The 20,596-nt window shown below is 47.3% G+C and overlaps 1 long non-coding RNA gene across 11 annotated transcripts in view; it reads right to left on the reverse strand.

The window, feature by feature from the left end:
* The window catches only part of LOC123861696 (uncharacterized), a 272,443-nt gene that overhangs the window by 134,138 nt on the left and 117,709 nt on the right, over positions 1 to 20,596 (reverse strand). For 9 of the 11 annotated variants that reach the window (XR_010413202.1, XR_010413200.1, XR_010413201.1 and 6 more), the window contains one exon: positions 10,458 to 10,538. This is a non-coding gene — a long non-coding RNA (uncharacterized LOC123861696). The remainder of the gene's footprint in view (positions 1 to 10,457; positions 10,539 to 20,596) is intronic. The other 2 variants (XR_010413204.1, XR_010413207.1) reach the window with 1 other exon arrangement.

The following is a 20,596-nucleotide window of genomic DNA, read 5'->3' on the forward strand; positions in this document are numbered from 1 at the left end:
TGCTCAGCTTGGCTTCAGATTAGTTAGGAAGTGTTCAGAAAAAGAAGCAGCTCTAGCACCGTGGACAGAAAATCAACAGGCATCTGTCATAAGTGTTTTCAAATCCTTCCCAGACAGCTCCATGGGTCCTACAGTAATTACTGAGTGCTTTTCACAAAATCTCATGATCACACTTCTATGTTCTTTTCTGGAAAGGCCACTGAAGACCCCATAACCCAGCACCTGGTAAGTGCACAGCAAAGGCCAAGTGGTGGCTACATGAGGCCCTCAAGCCACATGGTGTTGTTCACAGGTACACAGAAAAAGGCTGGCCTCAGGCTCTGAATACCAACCATCACCTTCCAGAGCTGCGGGACAGGTCTACTGAAGCTCAAAGTGCACTGGCAACCTTCTGCTCTAAGGGGGTCAGCAGTAGGCTGAATAATGGCCCTAAGTACCAAGGCCCAAAGATGTCCCTGTCCTAATTCCTAGGACCAGCGATTGTGACTTTGGAACAAGGGGCCCTGCAGATATGATGAAGTTCAAGATCTTGAGATGAGGAGGTGACGTTGTAGTATCCTGGTGGGCCCAGTGTAGTCACAAGTCTCCTTGTAAGAGGGGCACAAGGGGAGTCAGAGTTAGAGAAGAAGGCCATGTGATGATGGACCAGAGGTGGGGTTATGCACTCTGAAGATGGAGCCAGTGCCCAGCACCAGACAATGTAAGTGGTTTCAGCAGGTGGGAACCCCAAGGACACAGATTCCTCTCTAAGGCCTCCAGAAGGCCAGCACCTTGCCTGATTTCTGACTTCCAGTCTCCAGAACCGTAAAAAAAAATAATAATAAATCTGTGCTGTTTAAAGCCGCTAACTTTTAAGCTGCTACCTTTGTGGTACCAGGGAACTAATGTAATTTGCAGTTACTGAACGTGGATTTTGCAATAACTGCGTCCAGACGCCAGCAGTAGCTCCCTGTGCTCAACCCAAGCTGGGCTCTGGTTCTCGTGGCTGGGAAGATGCTGCCAGGACACGACAGTGTCCCCATCTCACAGCTCCCAGACATCCTGGCCCTTCTCCTCTTCTAGACGGGACCCCTGAGCTCAGGCTCAGAGCCCTGCTGATCAAAGAGGCAGGAGCCTCTGAGGAGCAGGGAGGCGGATATTCCTCCACCAGTCACCAACTCAGCTATAACTGGATGGGATGTGGCATCTCCCACTGGCACCTTCCCCCACAGAAGCACTGTATAGAGAAAGGATGGCCGATACTTCACAGATGATGCACAACAAAGATGTACTGACTGAATGAAGGAAAGCTATGTGTACTACTTTCCTGGGGCCAATGCAACAAATTACCACAAACTTCGTGCCTTAAAAAAAAAAAAAAAAATTGTTCTCTTAAAACTCCAGAAGGCCAAGAGTCTGAAAACTGTCTCACTGGCTAAGGTCAATATGTTGGTGGGGCAGGGTCCTTTTGGAACCACTGAGGGGAGCATCAAAATACAGAAACAAGAAAATGTCGTCATTGCAAAATCAAGGACAGTAACTGCAAATTACATAAAAACCCACCAAAGAGAAGAATGCATTTTCAGTGGGGAGTTCTCTCTGGGAGAAGCCAAGCTAGTTTCTTTGGGCCATTTCTGCCCTTTGTGTTAATACTGCATTGGTGACAATTCTAGGGATCTCCATTCAAGGTAATACGCTCATGTGGCCCCTTCCCTCCACTGACCCTCAACTGGGACTTAGTAAATTCTAACTGCATTCATGCATGGGAGCCAGGTGCGAGAGCTGTAGGCAGGCCTCACTGGCTTTTACCCAGCCTAGAAAGTAGCCAAGTGCCTAGAGCTGCCCTCTCCTCCCACCGTCCAGTCTTATGACCAACAGAATAGAATGTTCCCTGTCCCCATAGACCAAACAAAGGCATAGAAAAATGGTGCCCCTAGGGTATGGCCGTTAATATGTCAACAGACTGTTCTCTGTCAAGATATTCTCCTGGGCAAAAACTCCAATACAAAACCTCAAGATACAACTCCTCCTTCTCTCTAAATTAACATTAGCACTGGAAGAAAGATCCTTGTCACCATCCTCATAGAGGCATCCACTTACTGAACATGTATGCACACTACTCCGCAGAGAAGTGAAGAAATTCAGCCAAGTTCACGTACTCGATTCAATCCTTAGGTTCTTTCCAACAACTGCTGTCCATGCATAGAGTTGCCACATCCACCTATGATGGGCTGTTTCCTCAAAACTACTAACTGGTAAGGGTTTTGTTCTTCTCCTGCTATTTTGCATTACCCCAGGATAATCCCCCGTTCATGCGGCAGCCAGAGTGTTCTGTATCCTCTGCCCCAAGGAAGAGATGACACACAATGGGAGTCTTTTCCTGCCTTGAGTTTCAAAAGCATATTGCCTTCAGGGCCCGTAAAGGGCCTATTTGCAAAGGCCACATGACAGACTTAGGAGAAGCTATGATTAGGGACAGCAAAGCTTCCCATCATGCCCAGGTCAAGGTGCCCCAGACTCGCGGAAGCAATGGAGATGAAGCAGGGGATAAGAGAGGACCCTGTCTCCTGCCCCTGGACGTGGCCCAAGGACAGTGGAGAGAATGACAGAGGCCCCACGCAGTTTTTCCCAAACTTCAGACATTGATGAGTCAAACACCGCGTGCTTTGGCTGTCACTTTTCACCTACAGCAGCATTTACTTGCTTTTTCTCTGTAAATCAACTTTAAAATAACTCTTCAGTCGGTCAAGTGTCCAACTCCTGATCTCAGCTCACTCAGGTCTTGATCTTAGGGTTGTGAGTTCGAGCCCCACACTGTGTGGAGCCTGTTAAAAAAAAAAAAAAGATAAAATAACTCTTTTTAAAACGTAGCTTCCTCCTAAGCAATAATATTCTTAAAATCAGAGACTTGGGACATCTGGGTGGCTCAGTCAGTTGGGCGTCTGCTTTAGGCTCAGGTCATGATCCCAGGGTCCTGGGATCAAGTCCTACATCGGGCTCCCTGTTCAGCAAGGAGAATATTTCTCCCTCTCCCTCTGCCCCTCCCCCTGCTCATTCTCTCTCTCTCTCTCTAATAATAAATAATCTTTAAAAAAATAAAATAAAACCAGAGACTTGATGTGCTAGTTACATTTTTCTAGTTCTCATGAAAAAAATACCTAACAATTAACATTTTTAAAAAATGCTTGCGTGTTACCTAACTGCTTGCCCTACTTGGGGAAATGCTGTGTTACTGTCGCCGCTCCCAGACTGAAGTCCTAGGGAATAGGGTGCACAATCAGGAGGAAGGGATGTTTGCCATGCCCTGGACAACGACCTGGAAACCATAGGCCAGGGTGGGGTGTGTGCTGAAAATGCCTGAAGACCAAAACTGACAGCCCTAGATATAGCCACAGCATTCACCCAAAGCTCTGTATGACCACCAGTGTGTGACTAGCTGGGAAGTAAATACCTTCCGAATAGTCCTCGGTACCTACATGTGTTTACTACCATGAGAACACCCTGACCTTTGATTCTCATAGATAGCAAATGACCCAAGCTGTGGCTCCCTTCTGGAAAATAATAAGGATGTGCCCCATGAGCTATTTGGTCTTTGCTCTGTCTACAGCCCGACATGCCCACAGGGGCCAGGCAGACAGTGAGTCAAGTGGGCCTGTGTCAGCAAAACCACAATGCAACAGGATGAGAAATGGCCACTGACGCTTGGCCTCAGGAAGTGGGAGACAAGAGAGAATGGTGGGGACTGTGGAGAACTAGGGAACAAGCATCAGCTGCCTCTGAGCCAGCCAGCAGCTTCATGCCTAAACAGGGACCTGATCTGTCCACGTGTTCAGATTTTTTAAGGTAAGCTGGAAAAAGACGTTGTTATGTACATTCTCTCAATTTTTAAGTGTTGACAATCTAAGTTAAAAGAAGAAAACTCTCTAGCAAATACCATGTGGACCAAATCTGGCCCAGGGGCATCCAGTTGTAGCCTCTGTGTTTGAACCATGAAGGCAGGGAGTGAAACTTACTTCTCTCTGGAGATTAAACTTCACACATTTGGGGCGCCTGGGTGGCTCAGTCCATTAAGCATCTACCATCTGCTCGGGTCATGATCTTGGGGTCCTGGGTTCAAGCCCCATGTTGGGCTCCCTGTTCAGCAGGGAGTCTGCTTCTCCCTCTCCCTCTGCCCCTGACCCTGTTCAGGCTCGCTCTCTCTCTCGCTCTCAAAGAAATAAATCTTAAAAAAAAAAAAAAAAACAACTTCACATATCTCACCTCACAGTCCCAAAGGCACCCCTAAGGAGGGCCTGGTTATCCCCAGGTTGCAGATGCTATGCAGTGTCTGGGTGCCTGAGCCGTATGGCCTTGGACAAGTCACTTCATCTCTCTGTGCCACAGTTTCTTCATCTACCAAGCAAGGTTGAAAATAATGGTAGGGCACTGGGAGGGGAGTTAAATGAGATTAGGTATGTACCCCACTGGGCATATAGTAAACCTTCAAAAAAATACTGGTTCTTGGTAAGTGACTTGCCTGAAGTCACACAGCTTGGGTACGAAGAACCCATATCAGCTGACTCCAAAACCAATGGTCTTTCCACCAGACTAAAATCTCCCTGTCACATGACCAGCAAATTATGTCATTATGTCTGCAACCACCCTCCCACACCCCAGCTAGTTACTTCCCAGAAAGTCACGATGACATATATTTAGGGATATGCATAGTCACTACTTCACCGCCTGGGAATTCATGCAGGTGAAAGCTCCGTGGGGCCATAGGAACAGCTCAGCACATGACACCACACAGGCCTGCATCCAGTCCCAAGCTGCATGACCTCCCTGCTCTGAGCCCCAGTATCGCCACCATAACAGGTAGCCCGCTGAGCTGCAGTGAGGTCTGAAAGAAGGAACATGGAGGCGAGCCCTTCAGAAACTGGAAGGACCTCACAACTGCTGGCATGGTAGCTGATGTCCACAATTATTTAACTATGTAGGGGTGACAGAGTCAGCACCCTGGGTTTGGCTGGACAAGGCCAGGCTGCAGCACAGGGCCTCAGGAATTGGCTCTGGGCCCCCTTGACCAAGAGTTGGAGGGGAAGATAGGAGAGGGGTCTGCATCCCTCGCCCGAACATGGAGAGATCACACTGGATGGGAATCAGGTGGGACAACAATTCTCCTTGCTGAAGAAGAGAGGAGCCTAGGCCTCCAGCTTCCAAATGGGGACTACAGAGTGATCACCTGGCCCCCGTTAATTAATTAACTGTTCATTAAAGTGTGGGAATACACAACTAAAATAGAAATGACATTTTAAGAAATTAATGTCTACAAACAGTACACTTGAGATGTGTGCATTTTACTGTGTGTTCAGAAAAAACTATAAGCAAATAGTGAACTCTAATAATACACATGCTGAAGTATACACTGAGGGTGTGTATTAATGGCTGCAACTTACTCTGAAATGCATCCCCAAAATTACAGATGGACGGATGTAGAGAGGAAGGGCTGGATGGAGAGAAACATGATAAAACCGTGCACAGTAAAATACCAATGCATGTAATTAAAAAAAATTTTTTTAATTAAAATAAAATAAATTTTAAGAACAAAAAATAAAAATAATTATTAATTTAAAAATAAATAAATAAAAATAAATTTTAAAAATGTTAATGCATGCAGACTCTGAGTGGCCGGTATGTGAGCGCTCCCTCTAAAATTCCTTCAATTTTTCTGCATTGTTTGAAAACTTTTTATAAGAAAATGTTAGAAAAGTAGATGCCTATAAAATAATTTTAATGACAAGAAAATATAGTGATGTTATAATATTAAGCAGGAAAAGCAAAGTATATTATATATAACATATATTATACAATTATATAAATTATATATATTATATAAAGGCTCTCTGCCACCATGATGGGATGGAGGTAAGGCATTTTAGAAAAGACTCCCTTTTGGAAAAAAAACAAAAAAAAATCTCTGCTGAAATATCGTCATTGGAGATTTGTTCGTCTGCACCTTGAAGGCTTCTGGACTTCCAGAATCCTCTTTTACATTTAGGGTGTTTTTAAAGAAAATACCCCTCAAGTTATTATCAACATGCATCTAAGAGGGAGAGAAATTGGCAACCAGCTGAGAGTAAAATAGAATTAAGTAACAAGAGATGAAAAGAGACCACTGAGGACATGGGAGGAAATGGGGTCAGGTGAGGACAGAGCCCTTTTCAGAACATGATCTCCCACTGGCGGCACCAGAACATTATGCCATATGAAGAGGGAAACTGAGGCACAAAGGTGTGAAGAGACCGCCCTCGGGTAACAGAATGCTCCACAAATGTAAAAGTCAGGGCCAGTAGCTTCACCATCTCCACCACAGGTTCAGCTTTACCCAGTGCACCTGCGCCAGGGAATAGAAAGTCAGAAACCAGCAGCAGGTGTGCTCAGGTGAGATGGAAGAACGCCCCAGGAACTGCAGGTGCGGGCTTTCTCATGGCCATTCATTTCATCCCCCTGCCTCCAGGTGGGCACACAGCTCTCCAGGGAAGGCATTCCTGCCTCCAGGTGTGGGGGAAGGAAAGACCAAAGCAGGGCTTAGTCCATCTGTGTCCCTGCACCACTGTCCTAAGGCAAATCACGTTCACTGGTCACCTTCCTGATATAGAAACCCAAGGGGGCGGGGGGGGCGGGGGGGGCCGTGGGAGGGTGGGGCGAGGACAACCATTCAGTGAGATGACCAGGGCCCCTCCACGTGACCCACGGAAGACACTCCGACGACAAGCCGGCCTGGAGGCTGCAATTCCTGAAAATGCTCGTCGAACAGCTTCTTGACTTGGACAGTCACCCAAGCGTAGAATTACTCAGAATATCTTTGCCCATTAAACTGCCCTTTTTTTTCTCTCTACAAAATCTGGCTGTTCTTCCCAAAATATTTTGACTGGAAATTTTTGAAATGTCTTGAATATATTTATGTGCAGTTCTTTGAAATAAGGGGGATTTGCCCTATTCCACACTGCAATGTGCAGAGAAGGTCCAGAGCCCAAGAACCAGAAGCCATAAAGCTAGAATTACAGGAATGCCATCCGGAGGCCAGAGATACAAAGCAAGAGTGTCCTCCCCTCTGACCAATGGAAGTGGCCTCCTGAGACAGGGCCCAGCCCAAGAAAAGAAAATGCCGAGGAGAAGAGGTGAAATGAGCTGCATCTTAGGACAACAAAGAGCCTACCAGGTGAAAGTTCAGAGTTATTCCATTGACAAATGCTTCCTGAGAATCTCCTGAGTACGGAGGTGCAAGCAGAGACCAACCGAAGGTGTGTGTAGATGCAGCCATGCTGGGTGGTAAAGCCCATGACCACAGGGGGGCTGGAGAGCTCAGGTAGGCAGCAGAAGGTCAACTCGGGCTGCCATTCCTGGCCAGGACAGACCCCCTTTGCAGTGCAGTTCACAAGCCTCCCTTCCCAGGTTTTCGGACCTCACGGTGACTATATGGAAGTTCCTGGAAAAGGGGGAATTCGGGACATTGATGACACAAGAAGCTGAGGGGGTGGGGGAGCAGCAAATACAGAGTGCCTGGGACTTCCATGTTGCTCACCTGAGGTTATCACCCCCCCTGAGAGACTTTCTGCCCTATAACCACTCCAAGACACTCAGCAAATAACACTTTTGGTTCTCCTCAAGAATCCTGCCATTTTGCCAGCTGCATGGAAGCTCTTATAAAACATGTCCCCAAATGTCTTGATTATGGAACTATGACAGATCGGCCCCTCTTCTCCAAGAGCAGGGAAGGGGCCAGCTTTGCAAGAGGTGGTTCCACTCAGCGCTGCCTCTGCACCACCTGAGACATGAGCTGTGATTCTCCAGAGTCCAGGAAAGAGGTATTTGGACTTCTTGGAACAGAGCAGGTTCCCTGGCTTCTTGAACTTAATGAGGAGTGAGACACTTAGCTTTGATCTCTCCCCCAAGCCATGGACGATCAAAATACTCTGGATTTGTACTTACGTAGGTAGCTCCATTTTTAGACAAAATTGCACAGAGCAACTAAACCAGTGTTGGCACCCCCCAGGTGTAGCATCCCTCAACTGCCCACACCCAGCCTCATAACTCTGTGCCTTGGCTCGTCAGCCCCAAAGCAGGACATTAAAGACTTATTGAGCTACATCTTTAATAATATTTTTAAAAATGTTTAAGAACCACCATAAAAATCCATTGGATGGCATTTTTTTCCACTTTGGCAAAACTAGAGTCATAGTCTATGTTATTACAAACTCAACCACAAGAGAAGAAAGTCAGCCAGTCACAATTTAGAAAATCACATTCCAATAGCACTAGAAGGGTATATTAGCTGAGCAGAGATGTGTCCAGTCACATCTGTCTTTTTCCATAGACTCTGCTCCCCCAGGCCACTATTGAGCAACCTGTCCCCTTTCCAAGCAGCCTCTGTATGCTGAATCACCTGAAGTGATTCTCTGTTTTCTCAAACCTACAGAGAGAGAGGCCTTGGACTTGATATAATTTGAGAAGCCCCAGAGATAGATCCCCGGACCTTCCACCCCTCTGCCAATTCAGAGATTCATTGCGGGGAGTGTTAACTCTAAAAGGTCCTTTATAAATGCAAGCTGCTCCTGGAAGGGATAATGCATTAAACCACACAGCCATTCACACTTTAGTATGAAGTAGGCTGATAAGAGCTCCCATTTATTAAGCATCTACTCTGGGCCTCACATTGAAGCAAGCACTTTAGACAGTCACTGAATCAGACTTTGAAGGAATTAAACATTATAAAATTTTGATGAGGGGAACATCTGGACATGTCTGTTAGCAAGGGGTGAGGATGGGGATGGAGGGTTTACGAACAAGACTGACACCACAAAGAGAGATAGAAGGCCAAGGGGGGCAGTAATGAACTCTTATGAGGAATTCAAGATAGTCTTCCCAGAGGTGACATTTCAGTGGAATTTTGAAGGACATGGAGTAGTTCAACAGGCAGCCAAGGCAAAGAATGGAATTCTTGGCAGAAGAAATGGCATGGGAAAGATCCAAGTGTATAAAATGACACCATGTATATATCAATCTAAGTGCCTGCAGGAATACTCAAATGAAGAGAATTCAGGAAAGGTTTAGTAAACAGACGACTGACAAAGGTACGGAAAGATATAGGGAAACCACAAGAGATAGTGCAGGACTCGAGGGGCCGTACCACCCCTGGACTCAAAAGAATGAAGGCAGGAAGCAGTTACCTGAAGACAGAAAGAGAAAATTATATACAGCGGGCCACCTTAAGACAATCTGAGACTTCTAAGGCACACAGCCAGCCTGAGATGACCCCACAGAATGGGAGCCAAGGAAATACATACCTCCACCTCTCTCTCCCTTCCTCCTCAGATTCTCCTATGGGGCTCCCCAGCCAGCAAGCCCAATGGGAAGCCAGAGGGCAGGGCAGGGGAGCCTAGATGATGAACCCCAAGTACCAATCCCTGGGGCTTAGAGCTGGGCAGAGCAGAGTGGAGGGTGGCTCTGGAGTGGGGGCAACTGGAAAGTACCCAACAGAGTGTGTGAAATGTGGCTGGAGCACAGAGTGTGCGTCAGGGTGAGAGGTGACGGAGGGACACGGAGCAGGGATGTGACCACAAAGGAGCCCGTCTGTCAGGCTAAGGGTGAGTGGAAACCATTGACCCGAAGTGGTTATAGGGACGCTAGCCACTGTTGGCCTTTGCTGAGGACCCTGGGAGCAGGCGTCCATCGAACAATGCCTGGCAGCCAGTGACTTCTAAGCTAAGCCAACACCTTCCCAAGCCTCCCAAGCTGTGCTCTGGAAGCCCACCCCAGCCGCTGTTGTCTCCTGGAACTCCCACCGCTGCAGACAAGAGCCTGGGAATGCAGAGAGGTGCTATCTGCCAGGGCTCCCGAAGCAAGCACAACCTAGAACATCTTGAACCAATTAAAACCAGTCTATGTCTTTTATTTATATTCCAGTCCACCTTTTTCCCCTTCCTCACGTGGAAAGAAAGCCCTGTGATGAGGAGCTCTGCAGGAACAGGTTTCCCAGAAAAACGAAAAATGTCTGTCTGCCTACCCCAAGGGACAGCTCCAGGCAGCCAGCTGGGAAGCCAAGTCAGTCCTGCCCTGTAAGGCCTCAGAAGAAAGACGAGCACCAGCCCCCTCTCATCTGGGAAACATTAAAAGCAATCTCTGAAGTGATTCATTAAAAGTCCTTCGGTGGCAGAAGACCATCACCCAGATGTGAAAATAAACACAGAGGGAAATTCCAGCATCAGAACCGTTTCAAGTCTTTAAACAAATGCATGGCTATTTCAGGGAAAGGAAGAGTCTTTTGACTGTCTTTCCAAGCCCACAGAATCCAAGTCAGCCTCTCTCCATCCAGCAGGCCAGGCAAATTCCCACGATGCCAGACTCTGAAAACTGAAAGCACTCACTTGACTCTCTGGGGCCCTTCCCACTTGAACTTCTCAGCAGCTTCCCAGCCAAGGCCAGTCACCCACACTTACCAAGCTTCTGGTGGTGCAGCCTTCAGCTCAGCCTTCGTAAAGCATCAGAAATTAAAGTAGAAGCAACTGCTTGATTCTGCTCTGGGGAAAATAAAAAACAACACAGAAAATAAATGGAACATGAATCAATATTAAGCAAAACAGTGTATACACTGACAAAAACATAGTAAAAATGGAAGAAAATGCGAGCATATTTGGGCACAGGTCACATATTATCGTGTCTAGTGTCTGGCAGGGTGGATGGTGCATGGTAGGCATTGGATAAACATGGAAGGAAGGAAGGAAGGAAGGAAGGAAGGAAGGAAGGAAGGAAGGAAGGAAGGAAGGAAGGAAGGAAGGAAGGAGAAGGAGGGAGATTCTCCACCCATGAGAACTTTGTCCAGGAATCCAGGAGTTACTGAACTACCTACTTTACTTGGAGAAACCCAACAGAATCCCACCTTACCCCACTTCCTACCCATTAACTAGTAAGGACCAGAAAGAGGTAAGTTCCTTGAAGTGAAATTCAAATCCTTGCCATCAGAGAATATTAAACTGCACCCACACACCTGGGATTTCTTTTGTTGTTATTATTGTGGTAAGATACACATAACACAAAATTACCATCGCAACTATATTTCATCGTCAAGGTCAATGGCGTTAAGCACACTGTTGTGCCACCATCATCACCATTTGTCTCTGTAACTCTTTTCATCTTGAAAAACTGAAACTCTATACCCATTAGCCAACAGCTCCCCATTTCCTCCCCGTCAGGCCCTGGCAACCATCATCCTTCTTTCCGTCTCTGGGAATTTGACTACTCTAAGCCCTTCATGTGAGTAGAAGCAGACAGTATTTGTCCTTTTGTGTCTGTCTTATGTCACTCAGCATCATGTCCTCCGGATCTGCCCATGCTGTAGCATGTGTCAGAATGTCCTTTCTTGTTAAGGATGACTAACCATCCACTGTACGTAGGTACCACATTTTCCTTATCCATTCATCCATCAGTGGACACTCGTGTTGCTTCCACCTTTTGGCTCTTGTGAAAAATGCTGCTATGAACATGGGTTTACAAATATCTCTTGGAGTCCTTGCTTTTGATTCTTTTGGGTATATACACTGGGATTTCTTTTGAGCAGTGTAATTTCCCCTGAAAGGTGGAGGTGGGTAGAGGAAAACCCAGCATTCTTTGAGATGGAGCAAATGAGAGCTGTCAAATGACTGGAAAACATAGCAATTATGAACTTACGCACATTTAGACTTCTAACAGGACACTGGGTGCACAGAGAGTTTTGAACCTTGGGGAACCCCCTCTTCATCACAACCAATGCTCATTCCCAGTCTAAAGGACAGGGTTTGGAAGCCTAAGAGACCTGGGTTCAAATCTCAGGAGGAACCCTTATTAGGAAAGACTCCTGAGAAAATATACAAGGTGCTGGCATATTGTAAGCACTCAATAAACACTGTGTTTCCTCCATTCTAAGATCCCACCCCCCTTTTCCCAATTTCACATTTCTACGATCACATTTCTGAATTCAGGGTGTACATCACCAGACACCAGCTTTATCATTACCTGTGAATTGAATGAACTCAGCCAAACTGCTCTGGAGAGATCACAGAATTTTCCCAAGAGGAAGGAGGGGTAAACAACCCCAACTTGAGAATGCCTAGCCCTCAGAGCTGGCCCATTCGCCTGCCAAAGGTCCCCATTCACCTCAGATGAGAAAAGGACTTCCAAAGAGTAAGTCCTTAGCTCAGCGCTCTATAGCAGAACTGTTCATAATGTGGCTGAGGAACAGACCCAACCGTGGAGCATAAGGGCTGAGGGCGAAAGTTCTGGAATCAGCAGCCCTGGGTGTGGCCTCAAGAAAGTCAGTTCACGGGCACCTGGGTGGCTCAGTTGGTTAAGCGTCTGCCTTCGGTTCAGGTCATGATCCCGGGGTCCTGGGATCGAGCCCCGCATCGGGCTCCCTGCTCTGCGGGGAGCCTGCTTCTCCCTCTCCCACTCCCCCTGCTTGTGTTCCTGCTCTCACTATGTCTCTCTGTCAAATAAATAAATAAAATCTTTAAAAAAAAAAAAAAAAGAAAGTCAGTTCACTTCTCCAAGCCTCCGCTTCCTCACCTGTAGGAGAGAAGCGGTAATTCTAGTACCCCCTGGGGGGGCTGTGAGGAGAAGAGAGGATAGTGTTGTGCGGTGCTGGGCACGGAGCCCACCCCCAGTCAGCTGCGGGACCAGCTGAGGGGGGCCAGGTACCCTCTCCCCTCCGTCCTCAGCCATGTCTGCAGGAAAGCTTGCATCGTGCTCTGCCCCTTCTCCAAACTCTACCGTCAGCACCCTCCACATTTTCTTTCATCGCCTTCACAGCTTTGCATAAAGTTTAGGAGGAATACAAAGAAGCTCATTCCCCTACTTATCCACCTAATCCATCAAGCCACACACCCATCCAACATTTATTGAAGGCCTACCCTCTGCCAAGCCTGACGTAGCCACTGGGAACCAAGAGACGAATGGAACAGGCCTCTTCTCCACAGGAAGTCCCAGTGGCGTTGGGAAGGCACAGAAGTAATGGGCAGAATGACAGACACTTACTTAGGGCGATGTGTTAAGCATGGCTTCAGGCCCCCTGGCGCGATCGGTTCCATTCTCCTCACACCCCACAAAACAGTACTGCTCTGATCCTGTTTTACAGATATGGAAACTGCATAGGGACCATAACATGCCCCAGATCACAAAGCTGTTAAGTTTAGCCTCTCAACTGTCGGAACCTAACCCTAATGGGAGTCCTGGGCAGAGGTAGGGGGTCGGGCTCGAGGGCATAAAAGAGGGTGTCCAACAGTTCCCCAGAATCAGTGGGCCACCAACTGCTGTGGAGCTTCCACACCTGGAAGGCTGACATATGGGGAACGTATAGATCATACTCCTGGGCGCGGTCCCTCACAGTCACCAAGTCAGCTCACTGAACCTTCAAGAGAGCCCTGTGAAGGGGATCTAAGCCATCCCCACTTTGCAAAGGAGTAATGTGAGGCTCAGTAGGAAGTGTTGTAGCCAACTCAAAGCCAAGGATGCCCAGCACACCCGCCTGTCAAAGGCCCCTACTCAGTTCAGATGAAAGAATTACTTCCAAAGGGAACCTATTTCTCCCAATCCTGCATGCTTGCCAAAAGCAAGGGAGCTGGACTTGCGTTCAGTCTCTTTGTCTCCCTCCAGTGAAAAACCCACATAGCAGGGTCCCTTTCTTTATTCTCTGCCCTGGTGTCCCCTCCTCAACGTAGCCACGCTGACCGCCCTATCTAAAACCGCACACCATGGCTTACCACTGGCCTTCCCCGCTCCATTTCTCTTCAGGACACTTAATGGTTATCTGGTATCATAATAGATATATTTGTTTAGTATCTGTTTCTCCCCAACTAGACCATAAGCTCCGCGAGGACAGGAAACTTGTCCATTTTGCTTTTCACCGTACCCTGACAACTAGAACAGCTTCTGGTGCATTATAAGTGGTCAGTGTGGCTTAGGTCAATGAATGAATGAACAAATGAATGGAAGTGGGTTGAGGAATTACCTTGTCTAAGAAGCTAGAAACAAGGACCTGGAACTCACCTGGGACACCTCCCCCGCCCCCCTCCCCAGGTATAAAGTTCCCCTAGGCTTAGCCTCAGGCTAATAGGAACATTTGACCTCTTGCCTTCTCCTTCCCAGCGCTCTTCCCTATCAAGGACACTGTCCTAGGTGTCACGCCCAGAAGGAGCCCCTCAGTTCAGGGACCTGCTTGGATAGTACCCCACAGCCTCATTCCAGATCTCTCTTACTCACCCCTTGCCTCACACACTGACGCTGCCCTCCTTCCACCCCAAAATCATACCAAGCCCAGTTTATTTCCTCAGGTACCTTGTCATCCTGCCAACTCACGCATGCTAAGGTACTGAGGAATAAGAACAGGTCACAGATGGGACTTTTAAAGGGCGCCTTCTAGTGACAAAATAGTAACAGCCTAGAATGGCTAATTGCAGGAGTTCCGGGCCCCCAGGAAACTGACGGTGCCTCACCAGACACAGAGTATCACCTGCGGATGCTAGTCATTCATTCATGCCTTCATGTGGCACTTGAGCTTTTACTGAGCACCTTCTGCCTGCCAGGAAGTGTCCTGTGTGCTGAGAACATGAGAGTGAGCAAGACAGTCAAGGTCCCTGCTCTCAGAAAGCCCACTGTCTAGTCGAGAAGACAGAGCAACCAGCAAAGACCTTGCCAAGGAGCTTTAACTCTCCGTCTTAGTACTACAGTAGAGGGTGTAAACCTATGAGGGGACCGGAGGCAGCTACCCAAAGGATGGGAGGTCAAGGGACCCGCTGGAGAAACTGTAGTCTCCACTGGCTGCTGGCAGCTGACCAGGAGTTCACCAGGGAACCGAGGGGATGTGGGCATTCCAGTATCTGCAATGGTGCGGAGGTCTGAGAGGGTGCAAGCAAGGCTGGCCCTGGGCCCACCTTCTGAGTGGCTGATGCTCAGCACAGCCAAGGCATGTGGGCCAGGCAGTGGGAAAAAGCAACAGGCCAGGGTGTCCTTGGAACTGGGGGAACCGGCAGTTCTTCCCCCCACTTTGGAATGTTAGAAATCAAGTCTGTGTTCCCAGGGTTCTCTGTTGTCTATGCAATTGTCCAAGTTCACCATCATAACAACACAAGAAGCAAATCAGCTGTCTCTGCACACAGTCTACAGTGCCTCCTTGACCCTGGCATGTCCAGGGAGCTGTTTCAATATTCTGCTGTTCCTTCCTCTGCCTGTCAAGGGAAAGCAAGCCCTCAGCATTAACCGCAACAATTACAGGTGACCTGAGAGTTTTCTTTGACCTGCCAACTAAGGTAAGTGCCTTTTTGCAGATACCCAAGACTTTACTTTTAATTCATCTTGAACCCAACTTTCCTTCCCGGGCACTACCTCCAACATGCACAGTTGCCCAGTGGAAAGAATCATAGCACTTTCCTTTCCTGACTTTCTCTGATACAAGCTTCCAGCAACCGTCAGAAAAGGAGGCAAGTAACATCCGTGGTGGAGACAAGCCTATGAAATTAGTTCAAACATACAGCAAGGCACTGTACTCACTACAGACAGACACATGCTGTTCCATGGACAAGGGCCCAATTGTGACTCACCAAGCATAATGGGACATTGTTGAAAGTGTTGGGAACATGAGAATTCCCTCACTGCCCAATTTGGGTAATGCTGGAGCTACATATGCCTCCAGAAATGAAGTCAGACAGACTCAACCCAACTTCCAATTGCCAGGCCTAAAGACCATGAGGCCACCATGTTTTTATGCTGACTTTTGTTAATGGGAGTCACTTCCCAAGTTGTGTTTAAGGGTCAACTTCTCATCTGCATGTGCAAGAGAGATGACTGCTTTGACAAATGCCACAAACTCTGACTGGAGGGCCCTAGATCACATGAGAGGCGTGGCTCTGCACTATCAAATAGATTGGTGGGAAGAAGAAAAAGATGCCCATGATTCGGTGTGAGGAAGGGATATGGCAGGCATGTGTAGCAACTATCTGTCTAGAACACATAAGAGCTCTCACTTCTTGGGTATCTATGATAGGCCAGGCAATGTTCAGTGCTTTACATGCATGACTTCATTTCCTTTCCACATCTATAAAATATAAGCAGGTCACATAAACCTCATCTTACAGAAGGAAGCTAGCATCTGAGAGGTGACTATGTCACAAAGCTAGTGATGTGCACACCTAATTTGAACTCAGGTCGGAAGGACCCCTGAGGTTGTGCTCTCTTAGCCAACACACTATGCCACACGACAGGACTGTGGGGCAGGAAATGGGGTGGTGGCTGAGTGTTATTTATTGCATGGAGAGTGGTATCACCTTAGCCCTGGATAAGGGCAGCACGAGAATCCGGATGCACAATCCCAGGCCCTGAGCTCCTCTCTCCCATGATCCTTTTTGCCTGTCTCTAGCAAAGCTCTTGTCACATAACTCAGCACTGAGATGGTTTGTTGGAACACTGTCTCTCCCACCATATCCTGAGTCTACCAGAACAGGCCCTCCATTGTACTCTTTGCATCTGCCACAACACCTGGAGCTGTGCTTGCACTCCAAACATTTTCATGGGACCACATGAATCAGAGGGATAGATGGCTGCCAAGATGCATAAATAACTCAGACGATCTGGTTCAAGTCCAAGCTCAGCCACTGGCTAGTTGTGTGGCCTTGAGCAAGTAACTTCATACCACCGGGCCTCAGTTTCCTCACCTGCACCATGAAGAGGTTCACTCACAACTGTATCAGCCAAATGTGAGGCAGAGTCCACAGGTGGAATGCAAATGAACACTCTTTAATTTTATTTCATTCAAACTGATACAGATTTATTTTTCTGCTTATAAAAATGTAACTAGCTCATCAAGCCCTTAAAGTTTTCCTTTAAAATGAGATAGAGTTTCTTAAAAAGTTAATTTTAAGAATCTGTTTTAGGGGAGGCGGCGGGGGGGAATGGGTGAAATAGTTGAAGGGGATTAAAAGCACAGTTATGATGAGCACTGAGTCATGTACAGAATTGATGAATTACTATATTCAACACCTAAAACTAATATAACATTGTATGTTAGCTAGACTGGAATTAAAATTTTTAAAAAAGAAATTCACTCTTTCCAAAACTGAAAAAAAAAAAAAGAAAAAAGAATCTATTTGATCATGTCTGTTAGTACTTAAATATTACAAATAACTGTGAAAGTGACACATGGGAGAGTGAGGTTCGGATATCAGGTTAGCTGATCTTTAACATTGATGCCTCCATTTCCCAGAAAGGGGCTGAGTAGAGGGCGGTGGGATGGATCAAGGCAAATCCCACCCCACCATAAGAAAAACAGCTCTCCTGAACCCTGGTCTATGCACAGACGGAAGCGAGAAGCATCCCCATTGTGCATGAAAGAACCAGACATATGTTTCCAATGTTTGCCAGGAAAACTACTCAAATGAATACAGCTTCCCAGGAAAAGCAAACCAAAATCAAATTAAGATGGAGGAATGGCATCCCCACATTTCCTTTATGCCCACTGTGTAATTTTCTTCTAGCTGAACATCCACTAAGATTTTCCCCCTTTCTTTCAGATGTGGAGGCTAGAATGTGTCTTCTTGGGGACTGCTACCTGGGGACATTGCATGAAGACATATAAAACAAAGCAGCAGTTCGAGGAGATTTCCCAGCAGAGCAAGAGTAATGAATACCATTTGTTAAGCAAGTTCTATGTATGTGCCAGGCACTGGGCTAGGCACTGTCTGTTCATGATCCCACCAAGTCCTGCTTGGGGCTTCCTTAGGTAGGCGTTACAGCTTCCATTTTACAAGTGAAGAAACTGGAGGTTAGGGTGAGGGCAGGACATGTGACTTGCCAGAAATCCGATAACTAATAAGTAGCAGAGCTAGGATTCAAGCCCAATTCTCACAGTGGGTCTGATTCTCACACCCACACTTCTCCCTGACCTCATCACATCCCCCATCCCAGATGGTACACAGCCTACCATCTACCCCAACCCGGTTTCTGGAGGGTCCTCTCAGTCTGTATCCCTGGATGCCGAGCCACTCCCTTCTCTCAGCCCTTCTCCTCAGGCTGGCGTGTGCTCCTTCCTCACTCCTCCTCCAGGTGAATTTGTCTCTGTCATTCTAGAACCAGGCTATACTCTTCTTTCTCTAAGAAGTCTTCCCAGCCTTCATCCACATGACTGTCTATTTCTGACTTCCCATGACCTGAAAGGTGTTCAATTTGTCCCTTGAAGATCAGAAGAGGTGGGTTTCAATGCTGTTCCTACCCAAGTTCAAGAGCACAGCTACCATCTCTCTAGGTGCCGAGACCCCCTGCCCTCTATTTCCAGGGGCTACAGGTGTGATGGACCTTGAAAGAATGGGGGTGTCCACACAGGGCTGTTTAGATGGGACTTGGCAAAGTCTCCAGGCTCAGGTGAGTGTTGTTCTGATTGATCCACAGGTGTCCCAAAGGCCATAGGTTCAAGTGACTAGACAAAGAGCTTTCGGGACTCCCCTGTGGGCATCGGATCAGCTCCCAAGCTGCCCCTGACAGTCTCTCACTGCTGACCTTCCCCTCTCTGCCTGGACCTCAGTCAGGTCCCCCATCTTATACTATGCCCCATACCCACTCTTTGCCAGTCATCCCTCCAGCCCGGGAAAACCCTTGTGGTCTGGGGTGGGGAGAGGCCCGTGAGGCTGTTCCTTATTCCTCATTCTAATTGTAAGGTTAAAGAAGTAATAAATCCACCTGAGCTTGAATCACACTGCATTCTAGCTGTGTAACTCGGTCAAGTTTCTTAACCTCTCTGTGTTGAAGTCCCTTCATCCAGAATGCAGCTATTGTGTGAGGAGGACAAGAGTTCACACACACACACACACACACACACACACACACACACACAGAGCTCCCAAAACAGGGTTTGGCACATGGTAAGCACTCCATAAATGTTTGCTGTGGTTATTACTTCTTGTGCTTTTTAGTCCCACAATTAAAACCGGCTTCTCTTTATGTGTGGCAGCCTCTGTCTGACCCAAGGAGAAGTCACAGAGGGAGAAGTAGGAAGAAAGTAACACAGAGGTGGCCTCTGAATGTTGCCATCTCTGGACAGCTGGCATCCAACTGGACATCCAAGCAGCACCCCAGGCTGCACGGAGTCCGGAGCAGGAACCAGGAGAAGCCCAGGGGCTTGGCCCAGGACTCCCCAACTCTCACAGCCATGGAACCCGCTCAGCCGAGTTCAGCAAGATCTCCACATCACACAGGGCCCTGGATGGTATCTGAGACACAGGTCGTGACCACCTTGAACATCATTTCCTCGTGTGTAAAATCAGGATTCTGTTAATAGCAACCTCCAGGAGGAGCTGTGAAAATGAGCTGGATGAATATACATGCAGAACTTTGAAGAGTGCCTACATACGACCCTCCCCAATGCTAGAGCTTATCATTATCTTGCTAATTCTTATTTTCTTCTTTGTGCCTTTCTGCATTTTCCACTTTCTATGATGGATATGTGCTAATTTTACAACTAGGGAAATAGGGAGAAACAGCATGTTTTAAAGAAAAAAACAATTAAAGATAGACTACCAGTGCTGCGGATATGAAGAAGGGCAAGGATATACCCAGTTGAGGATAACTCAGGGAGAACCTCATGGAGGCAAGAGCATTTGAGATGGGCTTTCAAACACAGAGTCTTATTAAGTGGCAAGAGGATTCCTTGCTGCACCATTGTGAGTCAAGGAACAGAGAAATTACCACTCATGAAAAAGATGTGAGGAGAGAAAACCCATCAATGCCAGCAGGAGAGGCAGGGAGAAGGTCTTAAGAGGGGCATAATTTCCAGAATGCCTACTATTCTGGCCAAAAAGGAGGCCAGAGATAGAAAGTGAATATAGAGAGACCTCTCTGTGTTACTGATGTAGGCTTACAAGTGGTGCTGGAAAACACAAACTGATCATTTACAAGGTTCCCCCTAAAACCATGGGGGAAATGGTGATCAAGTAAGACAGGCCAATATACATAAGGGTAGTAAGAGGGGGAGAGGGAGACAGGAAAAGGAAGCCCATCAAGGTTTATCCTCACACTCAAAGAAGCAACAGAACTAAATTCGCCCCTTCCTGAGACCATGTAGAGAACCCTAATCTCCTCAGTATCAGCCCCAAGGCCCATCACTAAATGAGGGTCAATAATCCTCTGGGTAATGCACCACCTCCTGGAGCCTTAGAGCCCACTGCTCCCTGCTCTGCCAAGGGAGCCTTTATGGGACAGAGAACAAAGCATGGGTCTTGCCTTTACAAAAGCATCAAAACCTGGAGAAATGAAAAACCAAGCCAGCTGTTATAGGCAAGGAACTTAGAACAAACACATTTCTACTTTTTCTCATCTTTTTTAAAGTGCTCCTCCAATCTTATATAAGCAAATCAGTAGACAGTGGCATTTCAGAATGGGAAATCCCACTTCTGCCACCCCAAAGCAGTGTAACTCCAGGCTAGGTGCCTCCTTCCCTGGAGCATGAGTTCCTTTGTCCGTCCAATGGAGGAATGACACAGACCCTATAAGGTGGTTGGGAGTTTTAGAGAAAGTGAATGCATGGTCAAAGTCAGCCCTTGATAAGGACCAGCAATCTATGCTT

The sequence above is a fragment of the Mirounga angustirostris genome, unplaced genomic scaffold (assembly GCF_029215605.1).
Source record: "Mirounga angustirostris isolate CCGP_5_RB_7025 unplaced genomic scaffold, mMirAng1.0.hap1 SCAF_7, whole genome shotgun sequence".
NCBI classification, from domain to species: Eukaryota; Metazoa; Chordata; class Mammalia; order Carnivora; family Phocidae; genus Mirounga; species Mirounga angustirostris.